Source organism: Chinchilla lanigera, unplaced genomic scaffold (assembly GCF_000276665.1).
Source record: "Chinchilla lanigera isolate Chin_1 unplaced genomic scaffold, ChiLan1.0 scaffold00062, whole genome shotgun sequence".
Taxonomy (NCBI): domain Eukaryota; kingdom Metazoa; phylum Chordata; class Mammalia; order Rodentia; family Chinchillidae; genus Chinchilla; species Chinchilla lanigera.
In genome coordinates this window covers 7872005-7892681 of record NW_004955463.1, presented here as the reverse complement: position 1 = coordinate 7892681, position 20677 = coordinate 7872005, and the positions used below count along the sequence as shown (strand labels likewise).

The following is a 20677-nucleotide window of genomic DNA, read 5'->3' as shown; positions in this document are numbered from 1 at the left end:
CATATATATGCAAATGTGCTAGAAAAATATGGAGATGTAATTTATCTCTGATTCTAATAAAATTATTTAAAAACTAAAGTAAATACTTCTAGTAATATTTTCAGTAATACTTTCAGTCAAAGATGCTCACATCATCAATAATGTTGGGAAATTAGAGTCAATGTAATAAATCAGACAAATACATATGTATATACAGTTAACTTATACCTCAAAGTATCTGAGAGATAAAGAATAAAATCTAATTTGTATATGCTATAATTGACCTCCTGCACAATTTTTTAAAATCAGCTGACAAATTATCATATCTAGTCCCACTTGTAGTGTGCGTGGGTGTGAGTACCTTACATGTGCACACATATATAACCCTGCCTATAATATATATTTTTACAAATTAACCACTTATCAGTCCAATTATTTAAATATAGTATGACAAAATTGCATATTTTATGTTAATTTTTATAAAATAATATAACAGGTAATATAAAAATGACAATTTTATTAAATTTCTTCAACACAAGAATTGACTGGTTGAAATGACACCTGTCCCAGCAACGCTTGGGTAAACAAATGGTGCTGCGCAAGTGATGCTCAGGGCGAACTATGAAGTAGTCAAAATTACAACAAAGAATTCTCATTTACCATAGCAATGTAAAGCACTTAGAAATGAAATTTAAAAGACTATTAAGGCACATATGAAAGACTATAAAATGGCATTATAGGATATAAAGCTGTATAAGTAAGGAAATATGAAAGAAAAGTTAATATTTTATATATTTTATACATATATAATTTGTTATTTGTCCACAGGGAATTTAACAATGCATTTTTTAAAAATCTAAAGTTATAAGGTAAGCAACAAACCAAGAAGAGTGGTATTATAAACAACTCTCTTATCCCTGATACATAAAACAGTCTTACAAAAGCACTAAAGCAAGTTAAGCACCCAGTAGAGAACCAGGTCAGGAATATGACGAGGTAATTCACAAAAGAGGAAATGAAAACCGCTATTAAATATGTGAAAGTAGAAATATACATTCAACTTTATAGATAATAAAGTTGTGAATATACACACCACTACCTGCCTGTTAATACAAAACTTCTCAAAGGAGATGTTAGGAGGGAAAATTGTTCCTACCTGTGGTGGATTCACAACTTGTGGTCAACTTGTAACACCCACCTGAACTGAACCAGTGTGGTGTGTTGGGTGTGGAAGGCCTACCTGAGGATTGCTGCCAACATAAAAAGGAGAACTGGAGAGGAAGAGATGGGGTGCAGTTGGTTCTCCCGGAAGAGCTTGTCACGCTGGCTTTCCTGACATGAATGAACTTGGCTGTTATCTTCGGAGGAGCTCGGGACCTCGTTGTCACTGAGGATGCTGTGGTACTTTTCGGGGGAGTTCTGGTTCTCACTTTAAGCATCACTTCCTGGCTCCAGTTCAGATCCCTCAGCCTGCTGACACAGATCCTTCATCCCGCTGGCACGTTTTTCTTTCTTCCACCACTGACTGTTGGGCCTTCCCAGTGCACATCCATGAAACAGCCCTGCATGGGACATTATCATGGGCCTTAGGCCTCCAGTTGGGGGGCACTGTTATGAGCTCTAGATCTTCAGCTGGACTCATGCAGGACATTGCCATGGGATCCAGGCCCTCAGCTGGATTCTTTGGGTCTTAAGTGTGTGGACAGATTTCCTGCACTCTTTTGTATTTTACTCTTTGGGTGACTACTACAAAATAATCCTATAATTTATGTGTCCTGTATTAAATTGTTTCCGTTGCAAACTCTGACTACAATACTACCTTTCTCAAGGGCAGCTTGTAACATGTATCAAAAGCCTTAAAATGTACCCATATTTATTCAGTAAATCCATATACAGGAATCTCAATAATATCAAAAATGTATATTTGAAATGCTTGTCAGTTTGTTTTTATTTATATTATAAATAATAATCTATTCATAAAAAGAATATTGTTAAATTGTGTGTCACCTACATTATAGGACTATTTACTATCCCTGAGAATAAAGTTTCCTAAGGAATTTTAAAAACTGGGAGGATGGTCAATCTAATAACGTGTAACAAAAGCATGTTACAAAGTAGTTTGTATTATATGACTCCACCTAAATACATAAAAATACATCCTAAAAAACTGGGATGAAATAACATAAAACTGAGAGTTTTTTCTCTTAGTTACAATGCTACAGCTATTTTTTTTACATTTTTGTGTTACTTTGCATTTTATAGGTCTCCTATCATGACTATACATTGCTTTTTCAGTTGGGGTATCTTTTGAAAAACACAGAGGTTACATTAGTCTCCATTTCTTCCATTCTGATGACAGAGATCTAAGGAGGCCTTTAGCCACTTTCTGTGTAAACTTTATGTTAAAAGTCACACTATGCAAGACTTTATTACAAATATGAGTTATTTGGTTACTCTCCTTGACAGTAGAGCAATACATATTAAGCATTTCTGAATTTTGTGAAATATTATGTGGAGCAGAAAAATCTGAGAAGCCTCAAGACTTCCCAGAAGTATACAATAGTCTTATTGTCAGTAACTCCCAAGGCTCCCAGAAATCCATGCAGGTGGGTATTTCATCTGTGCAAATGCATCCCAATAAAGCAGACACCTTCCTTAGCCGACCTTGCTCAAAATATTGGGACCATATTGAATTAGGGTTAATTCAGTATTGAACTAGGGTTAAACTGCACTTGGTAGACAATTCTAAAAAGTGAAAATGAAAAAGGAGGGAGGGGCTGAAAGGGAAGGAAAAAGGATGAACAAAGAAAGGAGAAGAAAGTTGAAGCCAAGATCCTGAAAGGAAGTCAGGTCTGCAATGTTTCCACTATCTTCTTACATGTGTAAAGAAAACTACACGGTAAAGAGTGCTTACTTTGTGCCCCTCAAACCCCAATATACGTGTCATTAGCCCATTCTACAGAACAGGAATCTTTCAAATCAATTAATACAATGTCTCACCTAACCTTCACTTGATCAGTTATCAAGATGGGGAGAGAAGCCAAGACTGGGACGGGCTTCTTCTGTCAATTTTAATGCAGTGTCCCACTGCACATTAAAGATTTCTATTGCACTAAAGTGTGAGAAATTAATTGGAATCATTCTGGTTTTCGTGACTCAGAAACTTAATGCTCTTTTAGCATCATTTCGGCTGAGCAGATTTCCTAACCACAGTTTAATAGCAAAAGGCATTTAAAATAACAATCTCAAACGCCTTTCCAACCTCTCCAATTAGAGTAAAATAAATTGGCTCTTAGATACTGTGCTTTCATGGGCTACGGAATACCTCATTGGTTTCTGATATCTTAACTATGAAAGAAAATGGCAATTAGTAATATTTCTTTTTTTATTACTCCCAGCTATTAAAATATTCCTACTGAAGCAATCCACCTGGCTACACACTTTAATTTGGATCATCCTCTCACAGTTTAACTTGGCTTTTATTCATGTGTCAATTATGTATTTTGTATTTTATTTTATCACTTAGAAAAGCCATGAGACTTAGTTTGTTGTCTTCGGAGCAATCAAGAGGTTCATATTATCATCACCAGTTAATATTTATTGAATAATATGCTGTTATAACAAACAAGAGACAAGCCCCCTTACATTTTAATGAAACTTCATTTTATTTTTTCCTAAAATACAGTAAGATCAGATCACTTTATAATCATGTCTTTCTGATTTCTTTCTTCTGTTAATTATTAATGGAACCAGTCCATGAACCCAAATCAGTCTTCAGCAAAGATATCCAAGCAGTACATCAGCAGGTTTGAGGCTTGATTGGGGGACTTTGCTGATCATGTGTGTATTGTTTACTTCAAATTTATCTCAGTCTAGGGGCTGGGGATTTAGCTCAGCAGCACAGCGCCTGCCTGGCAAGCCCAAGGTCATGAATTTGATTCCCGGTACTGGGAAAACAAAAAAAACAAACCAAAAAAAGATAACATTTGGCTGGGGATATACCTCAGTGGCGTAAGCGTCTACCTGGTAAGCGCAAGGTCATGAGTTTGATCCCCGGTACCTCAAAAAAAAAAAAAAAAAGTTTGCCTCAGTCTTTTTTGCGGATATTTAAAATATGCAAATGCAATTCTCTTCTGAGGCTTAAAAAATAAAAGTTAAGACTTTTTTTAAAAAGAAAACAAATAGTGACCTAACTCTTTGCTTGAACATACTGACTTTATAAAACACACATTTATGGCTTCTAGAAAACAACCTATGCACAAAGAGTGACCAAGAATTAAAAGTCATTTGAATAATGACTCATGCATGCATTTGAATAATGTCTCATGCATACACCTTTTATTACCATTGTAATAAATGGCTGTATGTGTTCTTGGGGATTTGACCTATATTGATTTTTCTGCTACTATTATTGATTTTCTGCTACTCCCCAGCTTCTTCCCTGTAGGACAGAACATTGCCTCTCTGACTCTCCCTTCTTATACTTTCCTGGTGTTTGCAAAACTCCTATGTGTCCAGTTTGTATAGCTGCCTTAGCTTGCTGTTAGTTCTTGATCTTGTTCCATTTCCCAAGTTTTGCCTTTTAGACACATATTTTTACTTTTATTTAGCCCAGTGCAAGAACCTAGTTCCTCTCCAGCACTTCTGAATGTGTGGATGCTCTAACAGAAGGCTAGAGCCTGAACCTTACCTTATCCTTAATATATTTTTATGTATCAGCATATCTTGATCCTTTTCCCCAAATTGTGCAATTTCTAGGCAGTATAATATCATAGGTAGAAGAGAGATGATAGATAGATGGAGAGAGAGACAGATCAGATCAGATGAGGGCTTTTTGGCTTTATCTGCTCAAAAATCAATAATTCTGAATTTTTATTTCTTCTTTATTGGTCTCCTTTTCTTTCATCTTATACAAATATTTTCAGAATACCAAAGTCTACCTATTAAGCAGGAGAATTCTTCCCACTAAAAAAGGATCAATTCCCTTTTCCTTTTTTTCTTCTTCTTTTTAAACTCAGGCTTGCCTGTGATTCTGAGGACTACATAATGTTAACCTCTCTGCTACGGTCCTACTAGGACATACAAGAAAAATGAAAGTCAGCTCTGGAGGCCTGAGAAAAATATCCCAACCTTATGTGTATTACTAGAACTTAAAATGTCTGATTTCCCTTTTTTAGAAGCAACTCATACACACCTCAGTCTACACTCATGTGCCTTACCCAATCTTAGAATAAATTTTCCACATAGATATTTTATTAATGCTCACTTGGGCTCACAATAGAAAAGATCATGAAAAATGCTATTGTGGTCCTACGCCAGCCCATCAGTAAGAACCTGGATATGCTACTGGGAGTGGGGTAAAGAACAAGAAGGAGGTAACAGAATCAGCTATATAACATCTGTATTACACTTCGTTTCAGCCACATAAAGTTTACTTTTGTTATATCTTAGCTGCTAATTCAAGACCAACCAGGAGAAGGCAGTACAGGCTAAACAACAAAACCTTTACATTTTTCTTTAAAGTGAAAAATAAGAGGCTTAAAATAGAGTCTTTATAGCTTAAATCTCTATCCAAATTAGAGAAGCAGGTGAGCCTTCTCTAACACCTCATCCTTTGCTGCACTCTTGTAGCTCCTCTCAACATTCTCCTACTAACCTCATCATTCATTCTTGTACACTAAAATCCATACAATACACAAACTACAAAACCTCTAAATGCAAAAGTTTCCCAGTCCTACCTTAAATTCTCTAACTTCTTTCTCCAACATTATTACCTAAAGCAAAGTTGCATTTTTTCAAAGTTTCTTTATGAGCCCATGATGCCTTTATATTACAAGATGTGCTTGTTGTGAGTCTGAAAATCACTTGCTTCATTGCCCAAATAAAAACATGTTTTATGCCTCTAACATATGGCAATTTTTTGCTCCAAGAACAGCAAGAAGTAAAGGATGCTTGCTAGCCAGAAGGAGGGTTCTAATTGGAACCTGAGTCTCTGACTGGCTGGGAAATCCATTCATTCTACCAGGTAACTGCCTCCAGCAGACAGAGAAGGGTCCCTTTTCCGACCTGCAGGATTCTGAAGAGAAAACATCAAGTCACTCTCAGACATTACACAAGTACAGTTCTCCTACTGAACAAAGCACTATGAGCTTCGTTAATCATTAAGCAGCCCTTGAAGCGTATGTATTTCTGTGTGAATTTCCTAGGAGGAGTTATTACCACACAACTCTCAGCAGAAGTTTGACACTGGCAAAGTAAGCCTTCATGCCTTCCATTTGGAATCTGTCCTTTGATGCCACCTTCATTCCCTCCCCCAGGTACACTTGGTCATCACAGTGACCTGACTGCTGTGCCTCTCCTCCGATATTCTTTGTGCCTTGCTGTCCTCTGTAATCACTTTCTCTCCTATAGAAACTTATTTTTACTTAAATCTCTACATGAATAGTGTTGGAATTTCTGAAATATTAGATATGTGAGCTCATCCTACTAATAAAAATGACTAGATATATGAGGAATTTTTGAATACTTTTAATTATTAGCTGGGATCTAGACTTCAGCTTTCTGGATAATAAGCTGAACCAAACAGAGGACTTGAGAATACCTTTCCCAATTAAGCCCTGAGGCCTAAAAGATAGGAAGCCTTGTGATAAAAGGAAATACTTTACACTGTTGGAGCGATTATAAAATGATACAGTCATTATGGAAGAGTATAGTTTCCTCAAAAAATTAAAAATAAAAATAATGAAAATAAAGTTACCACATGAGTCAGAAATCCCACTACTGGGTATATGTCCAAAATAAATGAAGTCAGTATCTCACAGAAATACATTCACCTGTCCCCCAGGTTCATTGCAGCATCACTCACAATAGTCCAGATATGGAAAGAAACTGAGCAATGACACTTACATGTGAAAGCTTAGAAAGTCAAACTTACAGAAGCAGAGTGTAAAACAGTGGGTGCCAGGGACTGGAGGTAAAGATGGAGAAGTTGGTCAAAGGGCGTAAAGTTTCAGTTATACAAAAAGAACAAGGTCTGGAGACATTGTACAGCCTGATGACCACTGATAATAATAATGTATCATATACTTGAAAGTTGCTAAGGAAGCAGGTATTAAATATTCTCACCCACCAAAATCATAAGCAGTGTGAGGTGAAAGATATATTAATTATCTTTATGTAATTATTTCACAAATGTATACATATACCAAAATATTACATTGTATCTTGTATATATAATTTTTGTCAGTTAAACAAAAATGAAAACAGTAGATAGGAAATAGTATTTGTAGAATGACATATACAATCCCCATATGAAGATTTAAGTGTAAATCAATGATAATATCTACTGGCTTATAAATATGAAGCAAAAATCACCTCTTGTCTTTTTTGGAACAGGTATCCTAACAATCCTAACAGGTGTGAGTTAATATCAGATTGTGGTTTTAATTTGGATTTTCCTGATAACCAATAATATTGAGCATTTTTCTCATATTCTATTAACCATTTATGCCTTCTTTTGAGAACTGTCTAGTCAGGTCTTTTGCCCACTTCTAATCAGATTGTTAGTTTTTTGCTGTTGAGTTATGAGACTGTCTTTTCAAAATGTATGTTTTATAAGTACTTTCTCCTATTTGTACAACTCTTTCTTATTTTATAGATTGCTCCCTTTGCTGTGCAGAAGGTTTTTAGTTTGATGCAACCTCATTGGTCTATTTTTGCTTTCATTGCCTGTGTTTCTGGTATGCCATCCAAAACAATCACTGCCAAACCCACTTTAAGACTTTTTCCTTCATTTTCTTCTAGGATATTTGAGTTTTTAGGTTCATGTGTAAGTCTTTAAAGTTTCTAATCCACTTTCTTTGTATGTGCTATGATAAAGGCCCAATTTATTTAAGTTGGAACACAATGGTTCTTCTCACACATCTAATTGTTAACGAGAGGAAACGCAATGAGAAACTCCTTCCCACACTCTTCCTGAAATCTAAGAGAATGCTGAGTCCAGAAAAGTTGTAGCCACTCATGGAACTCAGAAAATGTCTGCCCCTTCCCCATAGTAGGGGAGATAGAGAAGAGGGAAGAGTTTCAAATGTGAGGGGAGTGTAATATCTGAGGATCTGCTGCTGATAGAGTCACTGGTTCCAAAGGCTGGGCTTGAAGTTGTGACTGAATACATTGTGACTCTTCCAAGTGCTGCATCTTTAGTGGCTCCACCTCCTGCTGAGGACACATTCTACATACACCTAATTCTCAGGCTGAAGAAAGCTTGGGGGGATGGTAGAGGGATAGAAACAGTCGGGGAGCAGAGGCTGCAGACCATACAGTGTGTGCATGTATTATTCTGTATCTCTTTCTTAGGGGCCGCCGCCTCCATGCTCAGTGGCCAGGCTGCTCTGCTCTGGCCAGGTGCTGGCCCTATGCTAACAGGGTTACACCAGGCTCTGTCTGGCTGGAAGCTGCATCCTCCTGTTGCCCAGAAGTGGACCATATGGGGAAATTAGTTCTTCTGCTTAATAACAAAGCACAGAGAGTCTGGCAAAACACTAAACAGATTTATAGGTCTTCTCTCTCTGAAACCTAGTGGAGGAGAAATAGATGCAGAGGAAAAAGGGGGAAGTGAGGGGTTGAAAGACAGAAGGCATCTGCTGATAGCAGCACTGAAGCAGCTGATTGTGCCCAACACAATGTCCTGGTCTGCTGCAGACCAACTGTGTCCCAACAGGAGGCTCAAAGCCCTGCTCCTTATGGGTCTGGGGAATCCAGATAGGAGTTAACAGTTGCTACTGATGTTTGTCCTAGTTTTGGCAGATATGTTAAATATACCATAACTTTAATGAGTCTGGGATGAGTATGAGGTCAGTGTATGGTGGTGATTTCTCTAGAGATGTAGGTATACATTCCCAAAGGAAGTAGGGCAGGGAGGATTCTGCTTTGGCAGCTGGTCATTTAAAAAGTCTCAGCTGAGGATGGTATCATCATATGAACTGACGACAGTGTGAAGTTCATCAAATAGGAGCCAAAAAGCCCTTCCAGAATGTTTCACAGGGTCCTAAGAACCCATTATTAACCTTATAAATAATGTTATAAAATTTTGTTTGATATTAAAAAAAATTTCTTGTTTATAGATATCATGCTGTTTCGTAATGCACTTTTCTCATAGCATTAACAGAAATAAATTTCACTTCTGAGAAATGAAGGTTTTTGTGGGTGCTATGGTTTGAATATTGATTTAGTATGTACCCTAAGGTTTCACATGGCATTATTGTAGTTAGTGTAGAACCTTAAAGAAGTGGTGCCTGTTGGGAGGTTGTTAGATCAATTGAAGGAGCTACTTTTGGAAGGGGTTAAGGTAGTTTTGTGTGACCACTTGGTAGTTCTCACAACAGGGTTGTAATTAAAAACTTGAGTTGGCCCCATTTAGCTCACTGGTTTTCTGTGTAGAGATGTGATTTCCTCCTCCCACACATACTCCCACCTACTCTGAGGGAACTTCCTGAGTAAAGAGGAAGTGACTGTGAATGTAGAGGTCTTATGGCTGCTGACCTGTGCAGGAATCTAAAAGATCCTAGGCATAAGTCAGTTTGTCATGGCCAGCTCTTGAGTTCTGAGGCAGCACAAGTGTCCAGAGAGGATAGATTGGAAAGGTAAAGTAAAATGTTTCACAATTTCATGAATTTTAGAATACAAAATACCATGAGGTGATATTTTATGATCTATCTTACTTTTAAGATGTTCACCAGATTTTGATGCTTGGTAGTGTAAGAGGAATGCTCAAAACTGTCAATAGTTACAATAGAATCTACCCAGTACATAAGTGCTGAAGACACAGAAACCTGTAAGTTTTCAATAAAAAAAATCTAAGAGAGATACCTCATACCTCAGAGATTAGCCATTAGCAAACTAGAACTTAGAACAGTCATGGTGAACATATGACACACATGCCACAGTAGCACAAAGAGCACTCTCTATTGGCACATGAGCCAAGTCACTTCAGGCAAGGTTTGACAAATTATCAGCATGCAAACAACAGATCACATTAAGTGTACCAAAGCATCCCAAAGGCAAAGACTTCCTTTTCAATAAAAATCTGTTTGTATCATTGAAAACTCTGTTACTGTGGGGAGGGCCTTGGACTCAGGAAGCCTCAGTGAGCTGCCTGGGGACCCAGATTCCTCAGCACCACCTCCCGCCTCAATGGTGGGAGGTGTCTTAGACTCAGGAGGCCTCAGTGAGCTGTCTGGCTGCCGGGGTCCTCTGGCTTTGCCCCCCGTGGCCATCTCAGGAACAAACCTGAACCCTCAGAAACATAGAGAGATTTGAAAATGACAAAAAGAGAAGCAAAATGCAATCTCAGCCAAACACCCCACCCAGAACAAGTACAGGAAACATCAACATGGAAGAACACAGAAGTAACACATCTGAAATCTCAGAAATGACAGCAGCTGAAGTAAAGAACCAACTACATCAGGCTATACAGGAATCAGATCAGAAATAATTGCTCAGGTAAAAAAAGAAATGACAACCATAATGAAAGAATTGCTCAGCATATCAAAAGAAGAGAGATAAAAAAATACATGATCACAGAAAAATGGAAATCTTGAATGAACAGTATAGGAAAGAATTAGAATGCATGAAACAGATTCAAAGAGACATTCATGAAATTAAACATTCCATTGAAAGCTGGAAAAACCACTTGAATGAAACTGAAGATATACTCTCAGACCTTGAAGACAGCGTTGCAGCAAGTGATCATGAAAGAAAAGATCTGTTAAAAATAACAAAGGAACAGCAAATAACAATTCAACAGCTGCAAGATGGGGCAAAGAAAAACAATGTAAGGCTGATAGGTGTTAACCAAAGGGCAGGAGGCAACATGAATGACATAAAAAGTCTATTTGCAGCAGTAATAACAGAAAATATCCCAAGGATGGGACAAGAACCTTCTATACATATAAGCGAAGCATACAGAACACCAGTTAGCCATAAACAAAATAAATCTACACACAGACATATAATAACCAAGATCACAGAAACTGAGCAAAAGAACAGGATATTAAAAGCTGTTAGAGAAAAGAAACAGATCACCTATGAAGAAAGCCCATCAGAATCACAGCAGACTCCTCAATACAGATCATCAAGTCAAGAAGAGCTTGGAGTGAAGTATTTCAGGTCCTGAAAGAAAACAACTTCCAACCCAGATTGTTGGACCCTGCAAAGCTATCTTTCAAAACTGATAGAAAAATAAGATACTTCCATGATAAGGATCAACTGAAGAAATTCATGAGCACAAAACCAATGCTACAAAGAGTACTGAAAGATATTCTACAAAGATAAAAATGAACACAATCTCAAAACCAACAATAGAAAAGAACTATGAAACAAAATAAGCAGTTAAACAGAGGGGGAAAGTATAGAACCAACAGTGGGAAAATAACATGACAAGGATAAGTCAATACATATCATTAATAACTATTAATGTAAATGGCCTCAGTACACAAATCAAAAGAAACAGACTGGGAGAGTGGATCAAGAAATAAAATCCAACAATATGCTGCATATGAGAAATGCATTTAACTCAAAAGGAAATCCATAGACTGAAAGTCAAAGGAAATAAAGCAATACTCCATGTGACAGGAACCCAGAAAAAAGCAGGAGTAGCTACTCTGTTTGCAGACAAGGTGAACTTCAAACAAACAACAATCAAAAGAGATAAAGAAGGTCACTATATTCTTGTTAAGGGAAAACTGCAAGAGGAAGAGATAATAATCATAAATATATATGTATCATATGTAGGAACAACCAATTATATAAGGCAAATTTTAACAGACATAAAAAATCAAATAAGTAATAACACAACTGTAACGGAGGATTTTAACACCCCATTGTCACAAAGAGATAAGTCAACTAGACAAAAAATCAGCAAAGAAATAACAGAACTAAACCAAACATGTGGACAAATGGACTTAGTAGACCTTTACAGAGAATTCCACCTAACAACATTAGAATACATATTCTTCTCAGCTGTGCATGGAACATTATCTAAAGGAGACCACATGCTGACACATAGAACATGCCTAAGGAAATGCAAAGGAATTGAAATTATCCCATGCATATTATCAGACCATAGTGCAATGAAAGTGGAAATAAAAGATAAAAGAACTTGTAAAACCTCCATAAACACATGGAAATTAAATAACACCCTCTTGAACAACCATGAGTCAGAAAAAAAGTTTAAGTAGAAATTAAACACTATTTATAATCAAATGAAAATGCAGATACAAATTACAGGAACCTGTGGGAGGCAATGAAAGAAGTCCTGAGAGGGAAGTTTATACCAGTGGATCCCCACATCAGGGAAACAGAACAGACACAAATAAACAAACTTCTGTTATCCCTCAAACTTCAGGAAAAGGAAGAGCAAGTTTATCACAAAGTGCAAAGAAGGAAAGAAATTATAAAGAACAAAGTAGAAATTAATGCAATTGAAACAAAGAAAACAATACAAAGAATTAATGAGCAAAGAGTTGGCTCGTTTAAAAAATAAATACAATTAATAAACCCCTGGCCAAACTTATCCAAAAAAGGAAAGAAAAACTCAAATCCATGCAATAAAGAATGAAAGGGGTGATATCACTACAGATCCTATAGAAATTCAGAAGATTGTCAATACATACTTTGAAAATCTTTACTTTCATTAGATGGAACACAGAAGAAATAGACATTTCCTAGATATATATGAATTGAACAAAAGAACAGGATATTAAAAGCTGTTAGAGAAAAGAAACAGATCACCTATGAACAAAGCCCATCAAACTCACAGCAGACTACTCAATACAGATCATCAAGTCAAAATCACAGCAGACTCTCAATACAGATCATCAAGTCAGTGATGAATTACCCACTGGGAGGCTTGGCCTCACCTTCACTGTCACCTGCACTCGGGGCAAGCAGTTCTGATCATTTGAAAGGAGACTGCAGGGTCACTCTACAGGTGTCAGGGTCTTCCTAGAGCAGCTACCCTCTGGGGATGCCCAAGGACCTAGGCCACACACATATCACGCAAGAGCACATGGGGAACATATATCCACTAACAGACAGGAAGGCACACTATGTGTGGACACTTTCCTAGAAACACAGCACATGCAACCAACCCTGCCCTTTTGGGGTGCAATGCTATTTGGGAGCCAAAAATTCACCTGGACTGCAGAGTAGGCATTGCTCCCATTATGACGGAGGGGACACTGTCCTGACTCTCTAGATGTGGATGCACAACAGCACAGGAGGAGCTCCAAAGGGAACTGGGTGACACACCGCTCCATGAACTGCACACTGAGCTCTCCCTCCTCCTCGCAGACTCTGACTCACCCCTCCCTTCTCAGATATTTAGGGAGCAGCCACCCTGTGCCCTTGAGTGCGAGGACACAGCAGATCCCAAGGTCTGTCTTCAGCGAGGTGCCCTGCCACTGCGGAGGGGCAGGACACCCTGTGTTAGGCTTCCCTGAAGGAAGGCACACAAGTCACGCCACTAAGCAAGGACTCCCTCCCATAGAGCCTTCTGTTAACCTCTGGGGGCTGCCTGGGACCGCAGTGCCCCATTGGGCACCAGGAGGGGAGAGGGTCAGGCTGGGCACTTGCACAGATGGGGCGGGAGGCCTATGGGTCCCTTCATACAGGTGACGTAGTGTGGGAGGAAAGGCCTTGCCTCTCACTTTGGTGCTCCCCCTGCCTGCCCCAGGTCCACTTGTTCTGCTCTTGATTCCACACTGGAGCTGCACTCCGAGGGGGATCCCCCAGCTGAACTTCTAGACCAGCTGGAGCCTCCTGAGCCCCCTGACGAAGAACCCCAGGGTAAGGACACGGCTATAGGCCTGTGGGCAGGGCATGGGCCTTGGAACACAGCAAAGCTTCCAGATGCTGGATGACCCAGGAACACTGAGACACCCAGCAGCCCCTTGGGGGGATGCAGTCTGGGAGGACCTGGGGCTGTGTTAGTGCACAGGGGTGTCTCTGGCAGGCAGTGGGAAGGTTTTGCCCCAGGAAAGAACATGCAGGGTTGGTGAGCTTTACTCCTCTTGCAGCTGCAGGGCCAGCTCCAGCCCACGCTCAGGTCCCACCTGCAGAGCTCGTGCCAGTTCCACCGGCCGCTTCCTCACCAGCTCGAGCCCCACAGCAAGAGCCGGAACCTGGATCCCCTTCTCCACCAGCTGCAGACCTGCAACTCCTGGAGGCTCCACAGCAGGGCTCAGCTCTTCAGCTCTACCTGTGGGCAACTCTTGACCCACACCTGCCATTCCCCTCTCTTGTAGATTTGCTTTGCATTGTATCTCTTGCTGTCCTTATTAACCAGAGCTATGTCAATGATAGAATTTAAATAAAGTATAAGGTTTAGTCTTGTTTAAAAGGCTTGCCGTGGCATCCAGTGCATTCTCAATAGCGTACAACCTTCACCGCTGTCGAGTTCTACAACATGTTCCCCAATTCTGTACCCAAACGGATCTCCTGCCCTCTCTGCTGCTGCTACATCCTGAACACCATTCATCTCATATCCCTGTCATTTCCCCATTCTACACTTTTTCACAACACTGCAATCACATTGGCGTTGGGTCACAGAACCAGGAAGGGACTGTTTCAGCTTGAGTTTGCTAGAAAGGGAAGATCCTAACTAGCTCCCAAGGGTCTCTCAACAAATAGTTTCCAGTTCTTCTTGTCACACAAGAAATATTTATCGCACTCAAATGCAGCATGCACTCTGAATGAATAGTCAATGAAAGGACATACTGACAGTCAGCATACCCAGGGCCGGCGGCCACCCTGGCAGTGTCCCTCCTCCCTGTCTTCGCCGTGGGGCTCGGGTCTGTGTGGTTTTCTCCCTGCGTGGGGGGTGTGTAGGCCGCAGCTCTCCTGGCGGCTCATGTATGCCCTGGAGACGCGGTCCAGTCTAGGAGGACTCTCCATTGACATTTTTGGAGGCTGTGACACACAGGTGTTTCAGCAACCTCTGCTCTGGACTTTTTCCGATCTTTCAGCTCATACCAGAGCTCAGGGGAACTTCTGCCACCCTCAACCTCATTTTCCAAGATGGATTCCTAGCAGTAGAGTTTCTGGCTCACAGTCACACAAGTGGGGACATACATGCGCTCTCCACTGGGGTGTCCCCAAGGCCTAAGGGTAGCACCCACGGTACCCAGACACAGAGATTCATGGTGGCCTCTGGGAAATGCACTTGGACAGGGTCTTAGGAGGTAACGAGGACAGCTCACACCTTTGTCACAGCTCAAACACAGAGGAACAGCTCAGCACAGCCCCACCTCTCCTCCGTGAGGACGGACAAACTTTCTCTAGGTTTTCCTTCAATTTTGCCTTCAGAGTAGCAAATCTCAGAGTACCATGGGCAGCAGGAACTATAGGTTCCTAGGGGAATTTGCTCCAGTTTTTCCCCTGTGGACACTGCAGAGGAAACGTCCTTAAATTTCATTGTGCTACTAGGCATTGAACCCAACCAAGGGCTACTCACTCACATGCAGCAACAGCCGTTTGAACGTTTCTGTTTTTTTTTTTTCTTTTTGAAATTGTGACAGACAGTCTCCCTAAGTAGCTAAGTGGTCCAGGATGACCTTGGGTACGTCATTCTCTTCCTTCAGGTTTTGAGAGTGCGGGGATTGGAGAGGTGCACCGTCTCTCGTGGCTCCTGGAAGCCCTTCTGAAAGACCGACTCCAAATTTCATCTCTGTACTCTGGCTGACCACTTTCAGGTCTTGAGTCAATTTGGTACCTCTGGCAAGTGATGTGGACTCCAGCAGAGGGCTCGGGATCCCTGAGAGGCCAGCACCTGGCTGCACATGTGCTCACTGGGTGACCATCATTCCAAGCCCACCCAGTCTGGGTGAATGACCACACGTTCTGCACTCACCTCCCTCCCACACTGGCTCCTCATATGCACAGATCCCACTTTTCAGCAAGGTGACCTGGGCACGTGAGGTAGAAAGAGCCTGGCCTAGTGAGACTTGCTCCCCTCCAGCCCCAAAACTCCTGCAGGAGGAGACGTAGGAACTGCAGACTGCTCTGCGTCTTGAGTCTGTGCCCATCAACACTTGCAGGAACCATCTTATCAGCCTCCAGGCTCAACCTGCAACTCATAACCTTCACCAGCTCCAACCTAGGCTCCCTCCACCACCACACGAAAATACCACATCCTTGCCAAATGCTGCCAGGCTCCCAAACTATGCATCTCGACCCACTATATTTGGCATAAAAAGGACCGTCCAAACGGAGCTTGTGCTGGCAAGGCCTGGGGGCGTGGGCTGGGTGCTCAGTACCAGCGACCTGGAAAACAATCTATGCTTGAAAGATTGCACCCTCCTGCACCACATGTGGCCTAACTTCCACTCTACGCTTTCAGCATCACAACTGAGCGCCGTGAATGTGATCACTATGCACCTCTTACACTTATGAACAAAAAGAGTAGCATAAACAAAATCTAAACACAAAACCAAGTTCTTACACCTGAGAGAAAAAACAGTACAAAGTGAAGCAAAACCGGTTTGGAAATTGCTGAAAGAAGTTCAGTGAGAAATTTCACGTGACCCAGCTATCCCACTATCCCACTTTCACGAGACCCACTTCCCCAAAGAGCTGAAGATATCCGAGTGCAGTGCAACATGCACACCAATGCTTGTAACAGCACAATTCACACCAGCTCAATTCTGCTAGGAGCCTCAACACCTTTGTACACAAGACTGGGTCAAAATGTGTTTTCTCCACCTCTCAGGAAAGAAAGCTGACCTGCCTATAAAGGAGGACCAATTTGAGACTTAGTCAGGAAGATGGGTGCACCTAGGCAATACAACGTTGAGTGCAATGTATCACACCCGGAAAGCTTACGTTCTACATAGTAACTCTCATTGGTGCAAGGCAAGACGCAAGTAAAGGCATAATAAAGGAAGGCAACAGAGAGACAAGGGCATGGATCTCTTACAAATGGGAAGGGTCCAAGAGAATGGGAGTGAGAAGAGAAGGAGAACAAAGTAGAACAGGGATCCTACTAACCTCAATGAGTTTAGATGATATGGAAACGTGACATCAGACTAATAATAACATCACCAAGAAGGACAATGGGGAGAGAATTCCAAGAAGGACGATTCCAATGAAAACAACCCTCAGATTGCACCTCACTGCAGAAAGAATGACTAAGATCAAGAAAGCAACCAGTAACAAGCCCTGGGAGAGCAGTGGGGAGAAAGAAACCCTTCTCCATTGCTGGTATGAGCATAAACTATCACAAGCCCCGTGGAAAGCAGGCTGGAGATCCCTCAAACAACTAAGGCTAACGATTCCACTTGACAGAGCTATTGCTCTTGTTGGTGTCTTCCTGAAAGACGGAAAAGAACATACTTACCACAGGGATCTATGCACACCCACATCCACAGTGGCATAGTTTGTGGTAGTCAATCTCAGAAACAGCCCAAATGTGCATAAGAACGGTCATGGCCGCTTCACAGTTCAGGGTCAACCCTGGAAACAGAACAAATGGCCATCCGAAGATGGGTGCTTGTACAAGCTGTGCTTCATGCACACAACGGCGTGGGATGGATCTCCCACCAACAAGGAGCAGCACACCTGGAGCTGGGCTTGGAAACACTGCTTGAAGAAGACTCACCAAGCAACATTGCCACTGAACCTCTAGAACAGGGCAGCAATCCAGCAGCAGGGACACCTGCTGGGCGTCCAGCACATGGCCTGCTTGGGAGCTGGGCAGGAGAGGACAGGAAGTGACAGCAGTGGCCATAACAAAGTCTTGAGGGAAGTGTGCATGTGTCCTTCAGCAGCACAGGGTGATGATCTTCACAGCCTTGCGAAGACCTCACTGCCTGCTCTCCCTCTCCATAGGGTCTTATCCTACTGGGGACTATGCTGTGTGATGACTGAGTTCTGTATCTATGCATGAGTACGTAATCACACCAATGCACCTGGAAGGTAACACCTGCTTTGAAGCCTCCATGCCTAACTAGGCAGTGGCTGTAATTGGAGACTTTCACATCTAGGGAGGAAAATGATTATGGACATTTGAGGTACATCACAACACTCCCTATTGCAACTGCAAGAACTCTGAAATCCACCCATGAACACGGTCATCCTAAAATTGCACACATCACTGAGCAGTGACACGGAGCACTGGTCCTTCACAGAAAATGGACCCTCTGGAAGGAAGAACACACTTCACAGCGTGCCTGCCACATCTCAGGCATCTACACAGTGGCTGCACTAAAACTTCAAAGTTCACCAGAGTCTAAAATCACACTCTGACTTTTTAGTTCTTCATTGCTGTTTCAAAAGAGCACACACATTTGCTCCAACATGAAAAGAAAGAGAGGTCGTAGTCTTCTTATGCCAGGGGGAGGCTCCGCTATGGCCCCCACACATGACCTCACTTCCTTGGCGACAGGTCCAAACAGAACTTAGAACCCTGTGGGCGCTAGGCACCATAGGTGAGTGCCAACTGCCTTCGCAGGCACTTAGCTGGAGACGGCAGCAGTGGAAATGCTGTGTTGCTTTTCCAGGCCTCGAGGCCCCAGCCTCAGGACCCCGCGCAGGGAAACCGTGTGGCAACGAGTAAGAGGATGGTTCACTCAGCCCAGACGCTTCAGGACACTCACCAGGAAGCGCCCAACGGTCATGGGCTGCACAGGGCAGGGCTCTGCGGACACAGGCCCCATGTACCCAGAGACAAATGGGAGCCCAGGACGGGTGTCCCTACAACTAACGGTCATCTACACAGAGCCTCCGAGTCCGGTACAGGTCTGTTTGGACCTGGCCAACACTGTGAGTTCCCCGCAAAATTTGAACACTTCATCCTCAGTGTGTTTGGGGGTGAGGGAGGGGGACAGTTTCCTGCTTGAAGTCAACCTGGACAGACCCACCACATGCCGGGCCGAGAGCCAGGGGTCCCATCACTGTCCCCCAGAGGTGAGGGCTGGCAGGACGAGGAAGGCAGTGCTCAGTGTTAATGCAAAGCCGGCAGAGTCATCTCCTGTCCTCCAGAAGTGGCAGCCTGTGACAGGGCCGATTGAGATGTGGGGAGCACAAGGTGATCAGGGGCAAAAGAGGGGTCAGATACTGCTCAGGCAGAGCCTCATGCTTCCTGCCAGCTACTGGGCACTGTCCCAACAGAGCTGCACACAGGACACCAGTGTGGAGCAGGTCCCTGGGGGCCCGCGGGCCACGTCCCTGCGCCACACACGGGGATGCAGTCACAGCACATGCCAGCTCAAGGGCAGCATGTGTGTGTGTGTGTGTGTGTGTGTGTGTGAGCCGAGGGCCCACGAAGGGCAGAGAAAGAACCTGTGGGGCCAGGTGACACCTCCGGCACCTCCCTCTGGGAATGGAAAACAGTGCACCTCTGGTCTTGCTCCCAAAGGAATCTGGGGTCTGTTATTTCAACTACTACATGCTCTGTGCTTAGCTTCTGCCTTGGCCAGCTTCAAGGTCACTGTGCAGGCTGGGAGCATCAGAAGAGGGACAGGGACAGTAAGTCTCTGGGCTTCCTGCCATGACTGAATTCTATTTCATCCTGGAATTGCTGCACCCAGGATCCGTGGGGCATCTGCCTCAATGTCCTCCCACCCCGTCTCCAGCTCTGTACACATCACCCATGGGCACGGGTCTGCTCACCCAAAACGTCAGACCTTCGCCACTCTGTCCTTTTCTCTGGCACCTGCTGTCCCCTAGAACTTACGCGGGCCCCGTAGATCACAGGGTGGGGCCTCCCTCACTTTGGCTGAATGATCTTCCATGAGGCTGGCAGTGAACTAAGCCACTCTGCCTTTTAGGTGAAGGAAGACTGACCTGACCCTTTCTGGGGACTTCTCAGCAGAAACCTGTGCAACATTCTGTGTGACTTCCTCAATGGACCTGTCCCCCTAGGTTGAGCCTCTGTTTTCTCCTCTCTACACAGGGAGGCTGTCTCAAGCCTCACGGTTTCTTGTTCTTCGTGCCTGCAGTGATAGAGAACCTCTCCGCAGCCTGTGAGCTGGTCTGCAAAGGCTAGTGTTTGTAGGTGTACTCTCTGAACTCGCACTTTTCACGGGAGAACCCCTTTAGTGCTGGGGCCCTCCAGTGACCCTTCTGCCACATGAGCCTCTAGGGAGCACTTGGAGTGTGTGCTTTGGTTCAGCCTCCAACCCTCCTGAGTAGCTATGTTTGGGGCGCCAATTCCACCTCCCCACTGTCTCTTTACAGAGTGGAAATCATTCGGCCGAGAGCCTGGAGGAGGTCTGCACCTTGAGCATGGTGCAGGCAGATGGGCCTCACACTCTGACGGAGCCCCTGGAGCTGGCCTTCCTGGGCAGCTGCCCCAGCCCTGGGCCCTCCCTCCTGGACTCCTCCAGCGCCTCAGACATTCCCAGCCCGCAGGCCCTGATGCTGGCAAGGTGAGTTCCTCTCTCAGCAGCCCAGTGGGACGTGGCCACCTATGGATTCAAGGCTTGGCAAAGGGCAAGCCCCTCTCCCAGCCTCAGTGCACAGCTCTAAACAGTGGGGTGCCATGTGGAGCAAGAGCACAGGGTCCCTCAGGATGAAATGGCACCTTGATGCCAAATGCTGACCCTGCCCTTGGCCCTGGAGACCACCTGCTGTGCTTCTTCGCACGGTGAAGCTTCCTTCCCCACTGGGAACCTTGGTGTAACCTTCATTGTCACCTGCACTC

The 20677-nt window shown here is 43.1% G+C and overlaps 1 long non-coding RNA gene across 1 annotated transcript in view; it reads left to right on the top strand.

Moving 5' to 3' along the window:
• Positions 1-14341, top strand: part of LOC106150065 — a 131176-nt gene extending 116835 nt beyond the window's left edge. Inside the window, exons 2-3 of the long non-coding RNA XR_001236647.1 lie at positions 13712-13824; positions 14055-14341. This is a non-coding gene — a long non-coding RNA (uncharacterized LOC106150065). The remainder of the gene's footprint in view (positions 1-13711; positions 13825-14054) is intronic.
• The last annotated feature ends 6336 nt before the right edge of the window (positions 14342-20677 follow it).